The sequence below is a fragment of the Rhineura floridana genome, chromosome 2 (genome assembly GCF_030035675.1).
Source record: "Rhineura floridana isolate rRhiFlo1 chromosome 2, rRhiFlo1.hap2, whole genome shotgun sequence".
NCBI lineage: Eukaryota > Metazoa > Chordata > Lepidosauria > Squamata > Rhineuridae > Rhineura > Rhineura floridana.
In genome coordinates this window covers 197,347,806-197,369,275 of record NC_084481.1, presented here as the reverse complement: position 1 = coordinate 197,369,275, position 21,470 = coordinate 197,347,806, and the positions used below count along the sequence as shown (strand labels likewise).

At 43.8% G+C, this 21,470-nt stretch overlaps 1 protein-coding gene and 1 pseudogene across 7 annotated transcripts in view; both read left to right on the top strand.

The window, feature by feature from the left end:
* Positions 1–21,470, top strand: part of CEP128 (centrosomal protein 128) — a 300,038-nt gene that overhangs the window by 156,954 nt on the left and 121,614 nt on the right. The gene's annotated exons all lie outside the window — the stretch shown is intronic.
* LOC133378555 (5S ribosomal RNA) lies at positions 15,604–15,722 on the top strand (annotated as a pseudogene).

The following is a 21,470-nucleotide window of genomic DNA, read 5'->3' as shown; positions in this document are numbered from 1 at the left end:
TATAGCCTGGGGTCTGTACATTCTCCCCCATCTGTGGGCGTGTACTGAAACCCCTCTTGTAGATATCTGATGGTGGATCAACAGCAACAGCCAGTAGCAGTTCAGACGTCAAAGGCAACACATTCATGTAAAGCTACTTCGCACCACAAGTCAGCTAAACACAAGCAACTTAAACCACAGGCTAAGTCTGTTGCCAAAACTGAACATCTGTCCAATCACAGCGCTTCCAAGCGAGCACACTATATATCAGTTCCAGTTCCTGAGGAGGGGGGGCAAGAAAAATTGACAGCCCTTTTTCATTCTCCTGCAGGGTCATCTGAGGAGGAATTTGAAGGGTTCCCTGCCCAGCCACGTGTCCGCCTCCTCCCATATTGCCCCCTAGGGCTCATTCATCCTCTCAGCCTGATGAACCCCCTGTAATCTCGCCTCAACAAGTGCAACTACCTCCCCCACCAGGGCTGCAGTTGTTTCATGAGTTCATATCACAATTACAAGACATGCTATCATTCTTTTCTCAAGCGCAGGCACAGGCACAGGTCACTGACCTTCCTCAGCGGAGTGTGCACAGACAATCTGGCGCTATGGGCCATTATGGAGGCAATGAGGCAGATCCATCATGCTCACCAAACCCTTTCGACATTGCCAGGGACAGGTTTGTCGATGAGATTGCCGGTGTGGAGGATCCATCATATTCTCTGCAAGCCGAAGGTGATGAGTGGAGTGATCAGTCAGAACAGGAGGAGGATGCATCCTATCGCCTGTTCGATGCAGCCAATTATCATCCCCTTGCTCACAGAGTCTTGAACACCTTAGGCCTCCAACCTCTACAACCTAAAGCTGCCACTCCCCCTATTAAGGGGGGCAGGGTCTTGAAATCCCCTAAATCAACGGAGCACTACCTCCCTGTGCCAGATCCAATCACCAAACTGGCCAAGGATGAATGGTCTCGCCCGTTACAAACACGCCGTTTCGCGGCCCTTGCTGACAAGCTTTACACCTTGGCTCTGGAATTTACAAATCGGCTAGCTGTCCCCTGTATAGACGAGCCGATTTCTGGTCTAGTTTCTCGATCCCTCCTGCCGAGGGAAGGGGACTCACATTTGAAGGACGCCTCTGAGCTGAGACTAGACTTTGCCTTACGAAAAAACCACGAGGCTACCGCCTTTGCCATGCAGGCTTCTGCATCAGCTTCCATCTGCTCAAGAGCAGCACTGATGTGGTTGGATGACCTTTTAGATGACCCCAATCTTGATCCTGTCTCTCTGAGAAGGTCCCTGGTGAAGTTACGCAAGACGGCGGCATTTGTAGCCAATGCCACTCTGAACTCTACTCAGCTGGGAGCAAGAGCCATGGCTTCTCAGGTAGTTGCTTGGCGAACTCTCTGGCTCCGTCACTGGGAAGCGGACTCTACAGCCAGGGTCAACTTGTTTAGGGCACCCTTTGCTGGATCATTACTTTTTGGTGAGGAAGCCCTAAAAGCAGTACTAGTGGACCCCAAGGATGTTCGGAAGCCTGTCTTGGACACTGCCAGGAATGATGATTGCAGGCTGTTCAGACGTTTCACCCCATAACATGTGTTCCAGCCCTTTCGAGGAGCGCAGCCCTGGGGATGAGGCTGCGATTTTTGAGCCACTGACTTCCGTTCCTCCAGAGGAGTTTGGAACAGACAACGTTATCCGGGCAGAGGTCACTACCAGGGACGTAGAGGTGCCTCAACATTTTCATATCATGTAGGGGCTCGCCAGCACAGATAATACTGAGGTGATACTGGTCGGGGGCAGATTACTTCTGTTTGCAAACCACTGGCTGCGTCTGAAACAGGTCGCTTGGATCAGAGATCTTTTTCATCATGGCTATGCACTGGAGTTTTGGACAACCCCTCCGGACAGATTTCATCCCTCTCCTTGCCCCAAGGCTCCATCCAGGCACTGCATCATGCAAAAAGCCATACATCACCTCTCAGACATAGCAGCAATAGAGCCAGTCCCTACAGCAGAGAGGTCAGAAGGGGTGTACTCCCTCCTGTTTGCAGTGCCCAAACGAGATCTGGCATGGAGGGTGCTGTTGGACCTCAAGTTCATCAACCGTTTCGTAAAGTATTGCAGGTTCAAAATGGAATCCCTCCACTCCATTACAGAAAGCCTTCACGAAGGAGACTTCCTGGCTTCTGTCAACCTAAAGGAAACATACCTCCACGTGCCTATTTGCATAGCTCACAGAAAGTTCCTTTGGTTTGCCTTCGGCCCCCAGCATTTTCAATATCGAGCGATGCCTTTCGGTGTTTCGTCCACCCTGAGGGTCTTCACCAAGGTGCTACTCATCCTGGTGGCTTACCTCCACCTACAAGGGGTGCATATCTACCCCTACTTGGATGATCTATTAATACGGGCAAGTTCCAGGGAACTGGCACATCTCCATCTGACCCTCACTCTTGATGTCTTGCGGACCCATGGTTGGTTAGTCAATCTCGACAAGAGTCATCTCCAGCCAACCCAATGACTACAACATCTAGGGGCAATGCTAGACACCTTACAGGTGATGGTCTTTTTGTCTTCAGACCGCATCACAGCCATCAGAGACATGGCACGTCTGTTGATGCGTCGTCCAAGCGCAGATGTGATGCTTCTAGCAAAGGCTCTGGGAATGTTGGTGTCCACCATCCACATTGTGCCATGGGCTCGAGCTCATACTCGCCAACTTCAATGGGCCTTATTAGGACATTGCCAGGTCCAACCACTGAGCAATCGTCTTGAATCATGCACTGCATCTTTCCTTCCGGTGGTGGATGATGGTCCAAAATCTCAACAGGGGCACTCCATTCAGAGAACTCTACAGGACTGTTGTAACCACAGACGCCAGTCTCACCGGCTGAGGAGCCCACTGCAACTCCCAGTTTGTTCAAGGGGTTTGGTCTGATGCCGAGCGGACTCATAGCATCAATTGGTTGGAACTGAGAGCTGTCCACTTAGCTCTTCTACATTTTAAGTCTCTGTTCCCCTTGGACCATGTTCTCATTCGAACGGACAACACATGTGCGAAATCTCATTTAAACAGACAAGGGGGCACCAGGTCTCGTTCTCTACAGCACCTAGCCTACCAAATATTTGACTGGGCAGAAAAACGTCTGAAATCTTTAAAAGCAGAACATCTCAGGAATTTGGAATGTGACAGCCGACTGGCTCAGCAGACAACAGGTCTTCCCAGGAGAATGGAAACTTCATCCGCTGATATTCCATCTTCTCCAAAGTCGGGTCGGCGTTTGCTCAGTGGATCTGTTTGTCTCCAGTTTCAATTTACAGCTACCCAGGTATTTCACATGATACCTGGACACAACAGCAGAAGCAGTGGATGCACTATCGATACTGTGGCCGGATGGCCTGCTGTACGCCTTTCCTCCAGTACCACTTCTGGCCAGAACTTTGAGGAAGGTGCAACGCGAGAGGGCCAAACTGGTTCTGATAGCCCCATATTGGCTCCGTCGACCGTGGTTCTCGGACCTCCTTGCCATGTCAGTGATGGACCCTTGGACGCTCCCAGTCAGGCCAGACCTCTTATCACAGGGGCCAATATGGCATCAGGACCCCAATTGGCTCAACCTAACAGCTTGGCTTTTGAACGGGGACATTTGAGGTGCGCAGGCCTATCTGAAGAGGTTATTGACGTTATACTGGCCTCTAGATGACCGTTTACCACTCGTATATATCAGAATACTTGGGTAGCATTTTCCAAGTGGTGTGAGTCCCAAATACTCCATCCCTCTCAAGCCACAATACAACAAGTGTTGCAATTCCTCCATAAAGGCCTAATGATGGGGCTTAAGCCCAGCACCTTACATCGACATGCGTCCACTTTATCGTCCATTCTATCAGTTTCATCCACTGATACTCCTATTGCCTCGCACCCTCTTATCAAACGTTTTCTGAGGGGAGCCGCTCTACATTCGCCGGCTGTATCCCATCGTTTCCCTTCATGGAGTTTGTCAAAGGTTCTGCAGGCTCTCCAACACCCTCCATTTGAACCCCTTAGGACTGTACCATTAGGTTCAAGGCCTTCTGAATCTGTTATATTGAAATGTTAGTATTGTATTATTATGGAATCGCAATTTCATTATTTCCTTGTCCATTGACCTTTTTTCCTTCATGTTTGAATATCTCTCTCTGGACTCGTCACGAATGAACTGGAGAGTGGGAGGGGCCTGAGGCCCCTAGTCTTCACTTCAGAACATTCTTGCCTTCAGACGATAGGTGGAGCTATGATATCCCGCTTGATGGCAGTCTACCTGTGAAAATCACCCTTCAGGTGAGACCAATGGTCCATTCTGTCTCTTACTTTGTTTGGAATGCTCAGAGTAACTGCTTAGGACGATACTTAGGCATAGATATTCCTGAGCCTAACCTCTGTTGTTGCCCTCACCACACACACACACTGTTAGGGATATTCATGTGCATTTCACCTGCTGGGTTGAGAATAAGATCCTTGTAAACAAACTGGAGGTCATGCAGACCCCCTTCAGCCCAAATTCTCTCCTCCTCTTCTTCCTTGTCCACTTTCCCTTGCTTTCTTGATATCCATTGTCATCTTCTCACTTCTTCCTGTGCGTGCCTTCTCCCACAACAACAGACATCCTTGGGAGCCAGTCAGCATGAAAGGGGGGTGTTAGCTACTGAGAAGAGTCTTTTCAATAGCTGACTCATCTCCTTTCACCTGATTGGATCCAATCAGCAGGAAAGGAAGCTGGACACATAGGGACCCTGCTGGAACCCTGCTCCTCCCAAAAGGTGACAGTGGGATGAGAAGGGGAACAAAGCAAGCTAGAATTATAGCAAATAATGTTTTCCCTCAGTTAATGTTATGATGCAGGCCTCTTGAGTTATTAAATATGGAAAGAATGGTTTGACTTGCACTACTCAGGATACATAGCATCTTAACTTCTTGTTTGACAAGCGTTTTACAAGGTACCTCACCAAAGGCTTCTGAGGAAGCTTAGCAGTCATGGAATAAGAGGAGAGGTCCTCTTGTGGATAAGGAATTGGTTAAGAAGCAGAAAGCAGAGAGTAGGAATAAACGGACAGTTCTCCCAATGGAGGGCTGTAGAAAGTGGAGTCCCTCAAGGATCGGTATTGGGACCTGTACTTTTCAACTTGTTCATTAATGACCTAGAATTAGGAGTGAGCAGTGAAGTGGCCAAGTTTGCTGACGACACTAAATTGTTCATGGTTGTTAAAACAAAAAGGGATTGCGAAGAGCTCCAAAAAGACCTCTCCAAACTGAGTGAATGGGCGGAAAAATGGCAAATGCAATTCAATATAAACAAGTGTAAAATTATGCATATTGGAGCAAAAAATCTTAATTTCACATATACGCTCATGGGGTCTGAACTGGCGGTGACCGACCAGGAGAGAGACCTCGGGGTTGTAGTGGACAGCACAATGAAAATGTCGACCCAGTGTGCGGCAGCTGTGAAAAAGGCAAATTCCATGCTAGGGATAATTAGGAAAAGTATTGAAAATAAAACAGCTGATATCATAATGCCGTTGTATAAATCTATGGTGCGGCCGCATTTGGAATACTGTGTACAGTTCTGGTCGCCTCATCTCAAAAAGGATATTATAGAGTTGGAAAAGGTTCAGAAGAGGGCAACCAGAATGATCAAGGGGATGGAGCGACTCCCTTACGAGGAAAGGTTGCAGCATTTGGGGCTTTTTAGTTTAGAGAAAAGGCGGGTCAGAGGAGACATGATAGAAGTGTATAAAATTATGCATGGCATTGAGAAAGTGGATAGAGAAAAGTTCTTCTCCCTCTCTCATAATACTAGAACTCGTGGACATTCAAAGAAGCTGAATGTTGGAAGATTCAGGACAGACAAAAGGAAGTACTCTTTTACTCAGCGCATAGTTAAACTACGGAATTTGCTCCCACAAGATGCAGTAATGGCCACCAGCTTGGATGGCTTTAAAAGAAGATTAGACAAATTCATAGAGGACAGGGCTATCAATGGCTACTAGCCATGATGGCTGTGCTCTGCCACCCTAGTCAGAGGCAGCATGCTTCTGAAAACCAGTTGCCAGAAGCCTCAGGAGGGGAGAGTGTTCTTGCACTCGGGTCCTGCTTGTGGGCTTCCCCCAGGCACCTGGTTGGCCACTGTGAGAACAGGATGCTGGACTAGATGGGCCACTGGCCTGATCCAGCAGGCTCTTCTTATGTTCTTATGTTCTTATGTTTTGTAGTGTTTTTTCCCTGCAAGCATGAACTTTTTTTAATTATTGCAAGAAATGTGTGTTGCGTTTTCCTGACTCCTGCAAACAGATGGGTGGACTGGACGAATATCCGAACTTGATATTTAGAGTTGCGTCATGAATGTGCGTACCAGATTTTATTGGTCTATCTTAATCTACAGAAGAGGTATCCAATTACAAACAAACCAAAAAACAGAACATTTCAAACATGTGTTTTTTATGTTCAATTCACATAATGGTGAAGAAAGACTTGCATCTGTTTGTGGCCTCCCAAAAGAATTTCAGACATTAAAAAAAAACCACATTCCAATTCTTTTACTCACTCCGCCCAGTCTCCTGCTGTAAATGAGAACACTGCCTGCCATTTATGTAGTTCCTTTATTTCACAGTTATCTGTTGCTATCTGCCCACACCTTATGCACAAAACTGAGTTCCTTTAAATCCCTCATTCGGATTGGACAGCCTTATTGCTTCCATCACAGTCTATTTCTGTCAAACAGTTTTGGAGTGCTAACAATGACTGTGTTTACATTTCCCCCTCAAATATAGTTGTGGGGATTGGACTGATTGGCCCTGGGTTCCCTTAGGAGGAAAGGTGATATCAATTGAATTGACAATAATTTCAAACTTGAATTATAAACTGATTTTTTAATACCAAGTTCTCTTTGCTATTTTTAAACTTTGTGTTGCAGATCTATACCTTTATAGACTTCCACATGACTTAAATTGCTTTTTTGCCTATACACACCAAGTTACTGTCTGAAAGTCATGGATGTCTGGCACACAGAACTGTGTATCCGTTTCCATGGTTATGTCTCTGGTTGAAAAAGTAACATCTGAAGTAGCCACATGTATATTCAAACATCTGTGGGACCTAGCAACACAAGCCATTGCCTTTCATATATGCAATTATCAGCATCTGATGTTACCATACAAGAGAGCGAGAAAATTCAGATATAATGATAAACCAGACTTTCTGGCTATTGTGGTTTAGTAAGAAAACAGCATGCGGGTGCACACCTCCTGATCATTCCTGTTTCACTCCTCCCGTGGCACGAGCAAGATAAACAAAGCAGAACATGTTGTATTTATTATTATTTCTTAAATATATATCATAAATTTCCTCCCAACGGAAGCAAATAACGAGCAATAAAACATAGTTAAAACTTCTCAATTCCAAACCACCAGCATGAGCACCAACTTGGATAGCTCTAGGAGAGGATTAGACAAATTCATGGAGAATTAGACTAAGTTCTACCTCAGCATGCCTCTGAAGGGTGATTGCTGGGAATCACAAGGGGGAAGAAGGGCTGTAGCTCAGTGGTAGTCTACCTTGTATGACTCCTGCCTGCAACCCTGGAAAGCCGCTGCCAGTCAGTGTGCACAGTACTGAGCTAGATGGACCAGTGGTCTTACTTGGTATAAGGTACCTGTGCTTCTTAGAATGCTGTTGCTCTCAGGTCCTGCTTTCAGGCTTCCCATAGGCATTTGCTTGGCCACTGTGAGAGCAGGATGCTAGACTAGATAGGCCATTGACCTGATCCAGCATGCTGTTATGTTCTAACCAAGGATCATAATTTGTTTCTCCCTAACAAAACACCATTGTTACCCAGCCTAACACCATAGTTTGTTGTTGACTTTCTGATTGTGGCTTGTTAGGGAGCAACAAACCACGATCCCTGATTAGGATGTAATGTGATGCCAAGGCTTCCTGATTTCTTTGTCCTGTTTGCGCCACGACAAGAGTGAATAAGCCACAAAGTCTAGCCTATTATTATGTGTGAATGTGGCAAGTGGCAGAGCACTTCAAAGCAATCTATGTGGGGCTGCCCTTGAGGTTGGTCCGGAAGCTGCAGCTGGTGCAAAATGCGGTGGCAAGACTGCTCACTGGGGCAGGGTATCGCCAACATGTCACCCCGCTGCTGAAAGGATTTCACTGACTGCCCATTTGCTACCAGGCCAAGTTCAAGGTTCTGGTTTTGGTATACAAAGCCCTATACAGCTTGAGACCAGGGTACCTGAAAGACCATCCTACCCCTTATATACCCAGTCGATCACTGCGCTCTGCAGGTAAGGGCCTCCTGCAAATACCATCTTATCAGGAGGTCCTTTATGAACAACATAGGAAACGGACCTTTAGTGTGGCGGCACCTATCCTGTGGAATTCCCTCCCTTTAAATATTAGACAGGTGCCATCTCTGTTATCTTTTCAGCACCTATTGAAGACCTTCCTCTTTCAACAAGTCTTTTAAGTTGAAACCTTATCCCAGTCTGCGTCTGTGTTGGAATTGCTTTTTAATATTTTTAACCTTTTTTTTAATGATGTCTTGAAAGCTTATTTAAAGATGTTTTGCTTTAATGTATTTTAAAGTCTGTTTTTATGATGTTTTAAAGTGTTTTTACTGCTTTTGTTTGCCGGTCTGGGCTCCGCTGGGAGGAAGGGCAGGATATAAATCAAATAGTAAATAAATAAAAATATTTCTTTTGGTGAAGTTTAGACTTATGGCTCCGATCCTTCCCTGCAAGGGTGATGGAGAGATTAAGATGGTCCGCCCCCGGAGACTAATGGAATCCATAGGATTCCTGAATGCCTTGGAGATGTTCCCAGTAGATAGAGCAGGTGACCCTGCTGAAGCCCTTCTCACGCTGTGGAACAGCGAGGCGCATCGGGCTGTTGACACGGTTGCCCCCAAGCAGCCTCTCCGGCATTGTGGAGCCTGGTTTGCACCTTGGTACACCAGTGAGCTAAGGGCAATGAAACAGGGTGGACAACAGCTAGAGCATAAGTGGCGAAAGGTGTGCTATGAGGCTGATTGGGGACGAGTAAAACATAATAACTGTGCCTACTGTGTGGCAGTGAGGGTGGCGAAGAAGGCCCACTTATCTGCCTCCATCACATCCTGAAGTAGCCGTCCAGTGGAACTTTCCGTATTGTCAAGGGTCTGTTGACATAGACTCCAGAAAATTGAGTTTTAGACCCTTCAGAGGCCCACTGTGAATTGTTTGCAAGGCACTTTGAGGGTAAAGTTGCTCGCCTCCATAGCAGACTTGATGCCCCATCCACATCTACTGTAGTGCCCAATGTGGTGTCCAGTGCAATGTCTGCTGCAACTTCTTGGGAATGGTTTCAGTTGATGCAACCTGATGTTGTGGACAAGGTGCTTGTGGTGATGCGGCCAGCAATGTGTCCTCTTGACCCTTACCCTTCTTGGCTTATTAAAGCTTGCCGAGGGGGTTTGACTGAGTGGATCCAGGGTGTGGTCAATGCATCATTGTGGGAGGGAGTGGTCCCAGCCGCCTTGAAAGAGGTGGTGATCTGATCACTCCTGAAAAAGCCCACCCTGGACCCATTGGTTTGTGACAACTACTGACCGGTTGCAAATACCCCCTTTTCAGGAAAGGTGATTGAGAGGGTTGTGGCGCAGCAGTTGCAGGTACTCTTGGATGAAACAGATTATCTTGACCCATCCCATTCTGGGTTCACGCCTGGTTATGGGACAGAATCAGCCTTGGTCGCCCTGATGGATGACCTTATCAGGAGAAGGACAGGGGGAGTGCGACCCTGTTATTCTTACTTGATCTCTCAGCGGCTTTTGATACCATTGACCATGGTATCCTTCTGGGCCAACTTGGTGAGATGGGTATTGAAGGCACTGTTTTACAGTGGTTCCGATCCTATCTCCAAGGTCCCTCTCAGAGAATAGCATTGGGTGACTGTCTTTCGGCCTCCTGGCAGTTGTGCTGTGGGGTGCCTCAGGGTACCATCTTGTCCCCCATGCTGTTTAACATCTATATGAAGCCCTTGGAAGCAGTCATCATGAGCTTTGGGGCAAGGTGTCATCAGTATGGTGACGATACCCAGCTCTATTTCTCTGTAACATGTGAACTGGGAGAGGCCGTGCCAGCCCTTGACCGGTGCCTGGACTTGGTGGTGGGCTGGATGAGGGCCAATAAACTGAGTCTGAATCCTAGCAAGATGGAGGCACTGTGGGTTGGTGGTTCCTGAGTTCAGATAATTGGTCATTTGCCTGCTTTGGATGGGGTCGTATTCCCTCTGAAAGAGCAGGTCTGTAGTCTTGGGGTGCTCCTGGATCCATCTTTGTTGCTAGAGGCCCAGGTGACCTCCGTGACTAGGAGTGCCTTTTACCAGGTTTGGCAGGTAAGACAGCTGTGGCCGTTTGTGGACAGGGATAGCCTGACCACTGTTGTCCATCCACTGGTAACCTCCAGGTTGGATTATTGTAGTGTGCTCTATGTGGGGCTGCCCTTGAGGTTGGTCTGGAAGCTGCAGCTGGTGCAAAATGTGGTGACAAGACTGCTCACTGGGGTAGGATATCGCCAACATGTCACCCCGCTACTGGCTGCCCATTTGCTACCAGGCCAAGTTCAAGGTTCACGTTTTGGTGTACAAAGCCCTTTATTGCTTGGGACCAGGATACCTGAAAGACCATCTTACCCCTTATATACTGAGTCAATCAGTGTGCTCTACAGGTGAGGGCCTCCTGCAGATACCATCTTATCAGGAGGTCCGTTCCGTACAACATAGGAAACGGACCTTTAGTGTGGCGGCACCTACCCTGTGGAATTCCCTCCCCTTAAATATTAGACAGGCGCCATCTCTTGTTATCTTTTCGGCACCTTTTGAAGACTTTCCTTTTTTACCAATCTTTTTAAGTTGAGATCTATCCCAGTCTGCATCTGTGTTGGAATTACTTTTTAATATATATTTTTTTAAAAAACCCAATGTTTTTTAACCCTTTTTAAAATGTTTTGAAAGCTTTTTTAAAAAAAATGTTTTTAACGTTTTATTTTTGTGTATTTTAGGGTCGGTTTTGATGTGTTTTTCGCACTTCTGTTTGCTGCCCTGGGCTCCTGCTGGGAGGAAGGGTGGGATATAAATCAAATAATAAATAAATAAATAAATAAAATCTGTGCTGGCTCTCATCAGTGTTGATATGTGATAATGCAACGACTGTGTAAACTGATGGTGTTTCCTAAAAGTCTTCTACCTCTTGAGTTCTATAGTTAGTAGTGTAATATTATTTTATGTTTTGTACACTGACCTTCCAGTTTCCCTTGGATTATAATTAAATCCTTAACTTCTGTTATCATTGGGATATACAATGCTTAGTCACCATTCCATGTTAGATGTGGCTCCAGGGCCCATGGAGTCATAACCTTGACAATATTTTCTTGTTTCTTTAACAAATAAATTCTACTACATCTATAAAAGCAACTGTTTTATTGAGTTCAGGCTATGACCTTATACATCACCCTGTCCTCTTTTGATCTCTTTTCCTCCGTTTACATTTGTGAGGCATTACCAAGAGGTCATGTGCTTGCTATATGCAAGAACAGACTGTAACTTCAAACTGTGTGCTTGAGACAGTTAATCCAGCACACTGACAAAATGAAATGTTCTTATGACAGCTTCCAAAAAATGGGGAGGTGAGATGATAGGGAAAGTCTTGAGAGAATTACTGAACACTTCTAAAATATCTGAGAATTTCTGTATAGTTGGGAAATAAGTATAGGTGGAAGTAATTCACAGTGAAACTAATCACAATTGAAATGAAACATTAACAGATCAGCTGCCACACAACTATTGTCAGCAACCATCTTCTTTGAACTCTTTGTTGGTGCCTCTAAAAAACACCCTCCAAACGTTTGCTGTACTGTGCAGGGGTAAGTTAGAGGTCTTGTTAGTTTTATGCTGAATGGAGCCATCTAGAGCCTTCTTGTGAATTGGGAAACTGAAATAAAGTTTTCTTTACTAATCCCTGGATTAATTGTTATTGTGGCAGCAATTTAAACTGTGTGTTGTCCTATAGACCATATTCATAATAAAGGTATATTGATCTGGAGTAACAGCCAGTAGAATAATCTCTCCTTCCTCAGTGGCAACAAGATAGGAAATCTGGTTTATTTATCCTTCTGATATTAACCTGGGTGCACGGTGTTAGATGTTTTGTTTTTTTCAATTTACAGCGTGAGGATTTGTGCAACAAAAAGGGGGGGCAGGAGGGTGCATAAATAAAGTCTTTGTGCATATGTATCCATGAAATCCTTATGTTAGACGGCACCCATTGTCAGTTGTTATTAATTAATTAATTAATTAATTAGATTTATATCCCCCTCTTCTTCCCAGAAGAAGCCCAGGGTGGCAAACAAACTCTGAAACATCTTAAAAACAGACTTTAAAATATATTAAAACAAAACATCTTTTTAAAAAGCTTTTAAAACATAAAAAGCAATTGCAACACAGACTGGGACAAGGTCCCTACTTAAAAGGCTTGTTGAAAGAGGAAGACAATCCTGGGCTAGGTAAACCTTGGTGTAAGGCAGCTTCATGTGTACATGTACATTTTTAAAGAAAAGTCTCTGAAGAAGATGCTAGATTTCTATCAATTTTCTGTTCATTCTAGGAAGGGGCAGTTCAGACCTAGCATTTTTGTGTATGTACTTCTATAAGAAACGCTTCAAAAGCACCTTATGGGGAAACTATTACTTTGTAAGTTGCTGTTATAGTTGAAAAATGGCTCTTAGATATCAATTTGAAATTTTTGACTTAGGCCCAAGAGTATTTTTGCACATCATGGAATCTGCCTTTGAGCTTCTCTGGCGCTGTTCTTCCAGATATGTGAACATTGTTAATGCAGCATAAAAAGCAGAAGAGAATTAATTTTAATTGATGTTTACATTCTAGCCTGTTGGTTTTATATTGCAGAGACTGGAAATACAAACAAAAACAAAAGAACAATTTAAGTTTAACATTCGGAAATACTTCAGATGTAGCTGGTATAATCAAAACTAGTTTAAGACCATCAATGTTAAGATCATAGATGTCATGTTTCTTGATCTCTGTGACCACATGGTCTGCTGGTTGCACTGTGAGAGGAAGGGGGGCATTCAAGCCCGCCTCCTTTCTGCCACCAAATGGATATCTTTATTCCATGGCTACCTCCACTAAGCAGCCCTTTAACCCCTAAAACAGTGGTTCTCAACCTGGGGGCCGGGACCCCCAGGGGGGCCGCGAAGTAATCCAGAGGGGGCCATGAACAGTAAAGAAATGAATTATTTATTAATTTTTTAAAAAAGTCTTCACTCCCTCTACACTGTCTGCTTCCCACTGCTGCTGCAGATGACACCTCTCCCTTGCTCCAAACAAGAGAGGAGGCCTTTTCTGAAGCTCCAGAGTGTCTTTCAGGCGCACTAAGGGCAGGCATCTGCCTATGAAATACATGGCAGATGCCAAAGGAGGTTGAGGGTGGAGCTACCAGGAAGAAGAGGGGATTACTATCACTGATTCCTGTCTCCTTGCACTGCCGCTACTGGCAACACCCTTACTTAGAATGAGAGGAGAGGGCTTTTTGTGAAGCAAAAAGAAGCAAGCCTTCAAAGAAAGGCTGCTTTCCCCCTGCCTTCCTGGCAGCCAGCCTGCCTCCCTGGGGGGAGGGGTTTCAGCTTATAAAGGGGGTCCCGTGCTCATAAAGGTTGGGAACCACTGCCCTAGAACATTACTTCCTGACCCAGACCTTCTGAGGTAGTGTGGAAAGGCTATTAGGTGTGGGGTGATTAAGAAGGCCTCCTGCAAAAGTTAATAAAAACAATTAACTTTTATTAAAAGTCTTTGTAAGGCAGCAATTTAATAAACAGTTCTTCTGAGGATACTTTTAAGCAAACTAATTTTAAGACAGTTTGAACAGTTAACCATAACAGCAAATGAAAAATAGCAGAATAAAACATCTTCATCTAAATCTAATCTAGATGGTTTTTCTACTTAAGTCAATACTTAGCAAAAAAAAAAAAAGCAGTTCCAGTTCTCCCAGTTTGGCTTTTGGATCCGCTCCAGCCCTTTCCATCCCAGCTTCTTTCTTCTGATTTCAGCTCTTCTTTCTTCAGTAATGCTCTTATCTCCAAATCTGTATGCCAGTTTTACTTACATTCTTTATTTTTACTCTTCCTCTCAACCTCTTAGCTAGCCATAACAACATAAAAAGAGTCTGCTGGATCAGACCAGTGGCCAGTCTAGTCCAGCAACCAGATGGAAGCCTGCAAGTGGGATCTGAGCACAATTGTACACACCCGTCCTGTGGTTTCCAGCAACTGGTATTCAGAAGCATATTGCCTCCAAAAGTGGAGGTAGCCATTGATAGCCTTCTCCTCCATGAATTTGTCTAATTCTCTTTTAAAGCCACCCAAGTTGATGGCCATCACTGCATCTTGTGGCAGTCGTGTTTAGGATTCTGATTCCCAGAAATTTGCTGAATCTCTTTCTTCTCCCTTTTAGAAATCTCCTGTGATCTTCTGAATCTCCTGGTCAGAGCATCCTCTAAAACATAAAGCCACTATTTTACAATCCCCAAATACAAAATGGCTGAAAATGTTTAATTCCTTCACAATCTCTTAGCCATGATTATATTAGGACTGTCTTCTGGACTCAGCTGCTTCTTCCTCCTCAGTCCTGTACAAATTCCCTTCTCCCTTGCCTGTTCAGAATTAACTGTGATATAGTATGATGTTTGTTCTTAGGGTTGTGCTAGCCATGGTAAGGTTTAACTGTGGTTTGCAAATTAGCTTCTGATCCCATTTCAAATAATGGTTAGCACTAATCTCTGAAGATACAACACTACACCATGATCACAGCCAGCCCTCTCATTAAGTGAGACTCTTATCTCACATGGTGGAGTGGGGGGATTGTTGGAGTGAGCAGTCTGCTCCTACTGCAAGAGAAAGACAGGTAAAACTGTGTGGTGGTCATGTTTTTTGACATTCTGGAGTGTTGCTTCCGCTGGGTTTCTCTACATTCAATCCAAAAGAAGCCCAGCTGGCTTCCACTAAACTCTTCCCTTTGTTACTGGTGCTCCACTGAGCTCGTGTCGTGCAGCTGCACCTGGGAGAGGAGGAGCCAGCAGTAGACCTCAGCTTTCTTGAACACAGAATTTTTAATTGTATTTTTCTTCCTAGGGAAGTGGAGAGGGAAGGGAACCTTTTTAGACTCATGGGCATAATTGCCAACTGGAGAAACAGTTGTGGATGCCCAAGCATGTACCGCAAATTATTATGTTAGCAACAATAGCATGCTTCTTTCAGCAGGGGGGAGGGTGTCCTTCAGGGGAGGTCTCTGAGGGCATCTCTGTATCCACAGACACCACGTTGGAAACCCATGATGTACCTGAAAATGGAGATGGGGGGCATTTGCTTCTCCATCTTAGGTAGCAAAATGTCTTTGCTAGTTAATGCTGAAAAGGGGGAGAACAAACCCTGTCTCTTTAGCACAGTCTAGAAATCAGGAGACATTATGAGCTAGTTTGGAGATATTTCTAAAAAAAAGCTGTTATGTGGGAATTGCAGTTTTAACTCTGGGGTGTATGGCCATACTACCCTGAACACTCCCGATCTCGTCTGATCTCAGAAGCTAAGCAGGGTCAGGCCTGGTTAATACTTGGATGGGAGACTGCATGGAATACCGGGTGCCCGTAGGCTTAGAGGTAGGCCAATGGTAAACCACCTCTGAATACCTCTTACCCATGAAAACCCTATGAATATATCCAAAAGATTCATAGGGTGGCCATAAGTCATAATTGACTTCAAGGCATATAACAACAAATTAACTATGGGTATACCTGAACACGCAAGGGAGAAGACAATGAAAGAGCTTGAGTTTTGTTCACCTAGCACTAAGCCCATGGCTTAGTGTTGCATCTGAACACAGTCCATATCTACACTGGGCTTTTATGTCTAGTACATAATTATGGTTGTCAGATTCAAACTGCTGTGCACTACAGATAAGAATTTGGTTCACTTTGCTCTAAGCTGAATAAATCTGACAAGGGATGATAATAATTGCAGACAATGAAATCAAGATAGTACCTTTTCTAACTATAATGATAGATTGGCAAAAATGTTTCATGTGATTTGTTTCACATTTTTTGGAAATTTTAATCCTGACATGCAGTTCCCTCAAAGCAGCTCATAACATAGAAACAGACAAAGCAATATCCTAAAATGCTTGGAGGTTCTACTGTACTTTAACTGTTGCTTTCGTGCTTTCTATTAACAGAAACAGAAAATACAAACAGAACACCTGCTAGTGTCTCTTTACATTTTTTACATGACAATGATGATTTGCTTTAGATCTTAATCTAAGACCTGTAGTGTTAGGATAGTTGAGCTTGCTCTTTAAATGGGTGGATGGTGATTTGTTTGGGCTTTTTGGCTGCTGTGTGTTCTAAACTTTGCCAAATTAAACTAGTGTCCACAACGAACTAGTGGTGTGGAAATCAACCAAACTGTTTGCAAACTTATTGCAGTGGACGAGTGCAGATGTTAGTTCTTGGATGCATTTTTCTTAAATATGTAATATTTTCTGGGTTGGGCATGGGGTTTTGGGGTTTTTCTGCCACTTTGTTTAAAGGCAAGTGTGAATGCTGTTGTGAAAAATTAAAGGTGAGCTGTGGGATAAATTTATTTAGGTGCTTTTCTTTTCCTTCTCTGCTTTATATTTAATGCTTATCTTAAAGACGTGGCATAGTATAAGTACGTTTTGCCTAGGAATTAACTTCTTTTAGCAAAGAGCATGAATATAATCAGCATTTCAGTTATTAAAAGAAACTTTCTGAAAAGATTTTAATAACATGGACATAATTTATAGTTTTCATCCTCCTATTTCACATGTTAGTGTTTTAACATTGTAGGCATCAGATATATATATATATGCTGAAGTATGGAACAGTCACCCTGGGAAACTTTTTAAGTACCTGTGGGCATATTTTCTAAAAAGGCCAGCATCCTCTCATTTTAAAGAAATAATGAGCTAATATTGTCATATTACATTAAGGTAATAATTGCTGGCCCACTTTATGTTGTTCTCTTTTGAAGTTAATCATGCACATGAAATATGAATGTTGCATATAATATTTGCCTAAAGGGGAATATCATTTACCGCTTTTGTTATTAAAATGCCTATTAAACGGGTTTTAAGAGCAATTAAATATGTTCCATGAAAAATTAAGACTGTAACTCTAAGCCCACTTACTGAGGTCACTGGGACTTATTTCTGAGTAAATGTGTTTTGAATTGCATTTTAAGCATAAAACAATATCTTCAGGTCACTGACAGTGGATTGTGGCAAGTTAAAAGAACTCAGAAAGAAGTAGTGTGGAAAACACTTAAGTCAGCCAAAATGAACCTGGGAGCATCTAGTAGTTTAGAGATGAAAGACAAATGCAAAGGCAAGGAGAAGCACATTGTATTTATATCATATTGGCTTAAAAATATGGTGTTACTGCATTCCATTTTCCTGCTAGCTAGACATTTCTCAGGCCTATTTTGCAGCCGGGATAATTCGTTTTGGTCATCGTGTGGCTATAGCTACGTTCATTAATACTTTATCAATGACCATGTTTTTTATTTTCTTAACTTCCTTGTGTTTTGTAATGGAAAGGCTTGATTTAAATATGCAGCATTTTGTATTACAATATGGGAACCGTAAGTTCTAATGCTTTGTCTGGTACCAATTTTTTCCCCTTAGCTGCCAGTATCAGTCCCAAGGAAGCATAGTCTGAATGTTTTAATTATAGCGTTGGGAACATAAGCACAATTCTTAGAAAAATGGTTGAGAGCGCATTTGTTTTTCTTTATAAAGATTGTTTTTAACAAAAGCAGCCTCAATTAATTTGGCGTGTTTTCTTTCCATTACTACAGATGCATTGGTTTAGATCCGGGAAGTTGCATAGAAACTTAATTAACATATTCAAAGTTAAAGCTGTATAACTCTCCGTAATTGGGAAGCTGCTATATTTCAGTGTCAATTTTTTTATGTATCTCTCTTTGGATTTAATGCCTGCTGCTTTTAATTTGGCCAAATGGGAATTGTGAAAACTGCTTATAAATCTCAAACACCTGCCAGACTGGATATGTGAATAGAATTTAAGGCTTTTCTTTTTAAAATCTAATTATGACTTGCTTGGGAAAGAAGTACTGATTTCTACTAAAATCAGAGCAAATCTTAAATCTTATTTCTTTCCCTACCCTGCCCTGTTCCTCCCTTCCCAGATACCTTTGTTTCGCCAGACCAAACAAAGACCAAACATGGTCCCCCTGTTGTTTTCCTTGAATGTTATGTATGTCTGCATATGTTAGGCAGCAGTGTGAAAGAACATTTACTTTCAGCCAATCAAGTTTGTGCATGTTTTTGTTGTCACTGTTGTTCTGTTTGTTTAGCTTTGCTTTAATCAGATTAAGTTCACGGTTACCTCAGTTTCCTGTTGTGCTAATTTGTGTCCCTGAACAAATTACAATATTTAATCTTTGTCAATATTTTTGAAAATTGCTTCTTTTTGCTACAAGGAATGTATAAGGATTCTTCTTTCTCCATCCCTAACTGCCCCCACTGTGTCTTCAGAGGAGCCAATACTTTGTCTGGCAATTGCCTCCAGGCAATTCACCTAGCTAAAGAGCATTTTCCTCAGTGTTGGCCGGATCTATCTGATTAAGCAGCAGCTTGCAGTTGTGGATGGTGTGGTGGGGCAGAGGGACTTGCCTGACCTCCCAGCAGGTGAGTTGTTGCTGCTTACCAGAACAAGGAGGGGATTGGATTGGTTCAGCTGGTACGGAATTGCATACTGGGAGTTTGCTGTTGGAACTTCCATTTTTTTTATGTCTGTCACTTTCTTCCTTTCCAAATGCATGTTCAACTTGCACAGTTATAGAGAGCATGTCCATATATATGTTTGTTTATTTAAAACACTTGTATGTCTCCTTTCTGGCCAAAACCCTCCCATGGCAGTTTACAACAAATAATTAGATTCATTTCTGTAAGAGGATAATTTAGCTTTCTATACATAGCACGTACATTTCATTTACAGTATAGTCCACCTGTTCCAGTTCAACCCTCGAATGATCTTCCTTTTACTCATTTATCTGTAATCCATACTACCATGCCTATCCACCAAAGCTGTTCCTGCAAGCCCTTTATACCTTCCCCTACTCTGGCCTTAGATGATCTGATGACTTCAGTTCTTCCTCTGGGGGTGCCCAGCGGTCTTTAATGCAGGCTCCTCATCCATGGCTATGAGGCTCCTCACCTCTTGCAATTGGGAAGACAGTCCTCCTTTTTGTCTCTGGCACTGGCTGCTTGCCTGGCAAATGCATGGCTGTTAATAGACTGCTGCTTTGTGGGCTCACAGAAGATCCACAGTCCTTTCTGGAGCTTATGGCTACAGGTGGTATTGCTGCCCTCCTCTTCACTTGCACCAGGGACGTTGTGCATAGGAAGGCATGGGCTTGCTTTGGGAGATTGTGCCTGGATAAAGTCCATACTGGGTAGAGTGGTATCATGGAAGCATTTTGTTCCTGCTCTGTGTTTATTGGTGGTTTGGAATAATATAGGAGCATTGTCAGCTAACAACATCATAATTCATAGAATCATAGAATAGTAGAGTTGGAAGGGGCCTATAAGGCCATCAAGACCAACCCCCTGCTCAGTGCAGGAATCCAAATTAAAGCATTCCTGACAGATGGCTGTCCAGCTGCCTCTTGAATGCCTCCAGTTAAGGGATGTCTGTGCTGTGGTTGCTGGTTGCTGAAGGAGTGGCAGTAAATATTGCTACCCTTGTTTCTACTGTTGTTTTGCATTTGACTTTTCTGCTGGCAATGCATACAATCCTATTATAGCAGCAGAACCATGGCATGGTGGCTACCAGCCTAGTGGGACCACGGTCCAAGCTGTAATAGAAAATGGATGGATTATAATTCAAGTCAGTTATTTTTGCTCTTGATGCATAACTACTACTTATGCTCCTTAAACCATTTGTATCTGCTGTTTTCTGTCTGATATCATTCAGAAGCTATAAAACAACATTTTTGAATAGAATAGGTTGGGTGGAATTTGTACTTCTGGAGGGAAAAAAAGACTGTTTGCTAAGTCATGTCCCCAAATGACACAATCTTTTTTCAGCAACTACAAATGCAAACATTTCTCACAAAATGCATGCAAATAAAAATCAAGTTAATGCTTGCAGTTCAGCAGTACTTGACATAAACTCATTTTATGGCACCTGAGAAATATAACCAGCATACATTTTCAGCTGAAAAAAATGGGAATGGACTGCCTTCAAGTCGATCCCGACTTATGGTGACCCTATGAATAGGGATTTCATGGTAAGCGGTATTCAGAGGGGGTTTACCATTGCCTCCCTCTGAGGCTAGTCCTCCCCAGCTGGCTAGGGCCTGCACCACAGCTGCACCAGCCAGTCCCTTCGTTGTCTGCAACTGGGCTCCTTGGGACTATGCAGCTTGCCCACGGATGCACAGGTGGCAGGACACGTAACCCTTGAGTCACTCACTCTGGGGGTGATCTTTAGCTGGCCCTTGACAACTAGGAGACACAAGCCGGGATTTGAACTCACAGAATCTGGACTCCCAGCCAGTCTCTCCTCCCCACTGTGCTACACCAGCTGAAAGCATGTTGCAATAACAAGGCACCTAAATTCTTAATGGTATTAAAAGTTGTGTTTCCCTTTTTTGGTCTCAAGATGTGGGGGCTGTTTTTCTGAGGCTAAAAGGCCTGTTGCCACCTGAACACTAGGCCCTGAGTACAGCAACCAACCTACCAGTTCCTTCCGAGTTCCATTGAGCGAGTCCTGGTCACCCTGCAAGATACCAAGCAATCACAACTGGGGAGGTTGCATTCAGGTTCTGCATCCAGCCGTCTCATAGGCATCTGGGTGGGCCACTGTGGGAACAGGATGCTAGACTAGACAGGCCTTTAGCCTGATCCAGCGTGGCTCTTCTTAAGTTCTTACAGTTTTATGTGCCAAATCAGACTTAATTCACTTATAGGCAAAAAAGGTTTAGCGGTTTAAGAACATACCTATAGCCTACAGATATTTCTATCCAACTTTAGAAAGCAGGGAAATTGGGCAGCTATAGTGAATGCACCAGGGGAGCAGGAGACCTGACCTCCTCTCTGAGATATTGTACTGCCCTACAAATTTGGTCCCAGGCTATGGTTTGAAGGCACTTAAGGCCAGCACCCTGCTGAAGCTAAGCAGGGTCAGGTGTGGTCAGTGCCTGGATGGGAGACCACCTGGGAACCATATGTAAGCCGTCTTGGGTTTCTATGATGAAAAGAAAGGCGAGGTATAAATGTAACAAACAAATAAATAAATAAATTGTCAAAATGCAAACACAATTTGGGTTGGTCTTTCACAGTCCAATCCATTTCCTGTG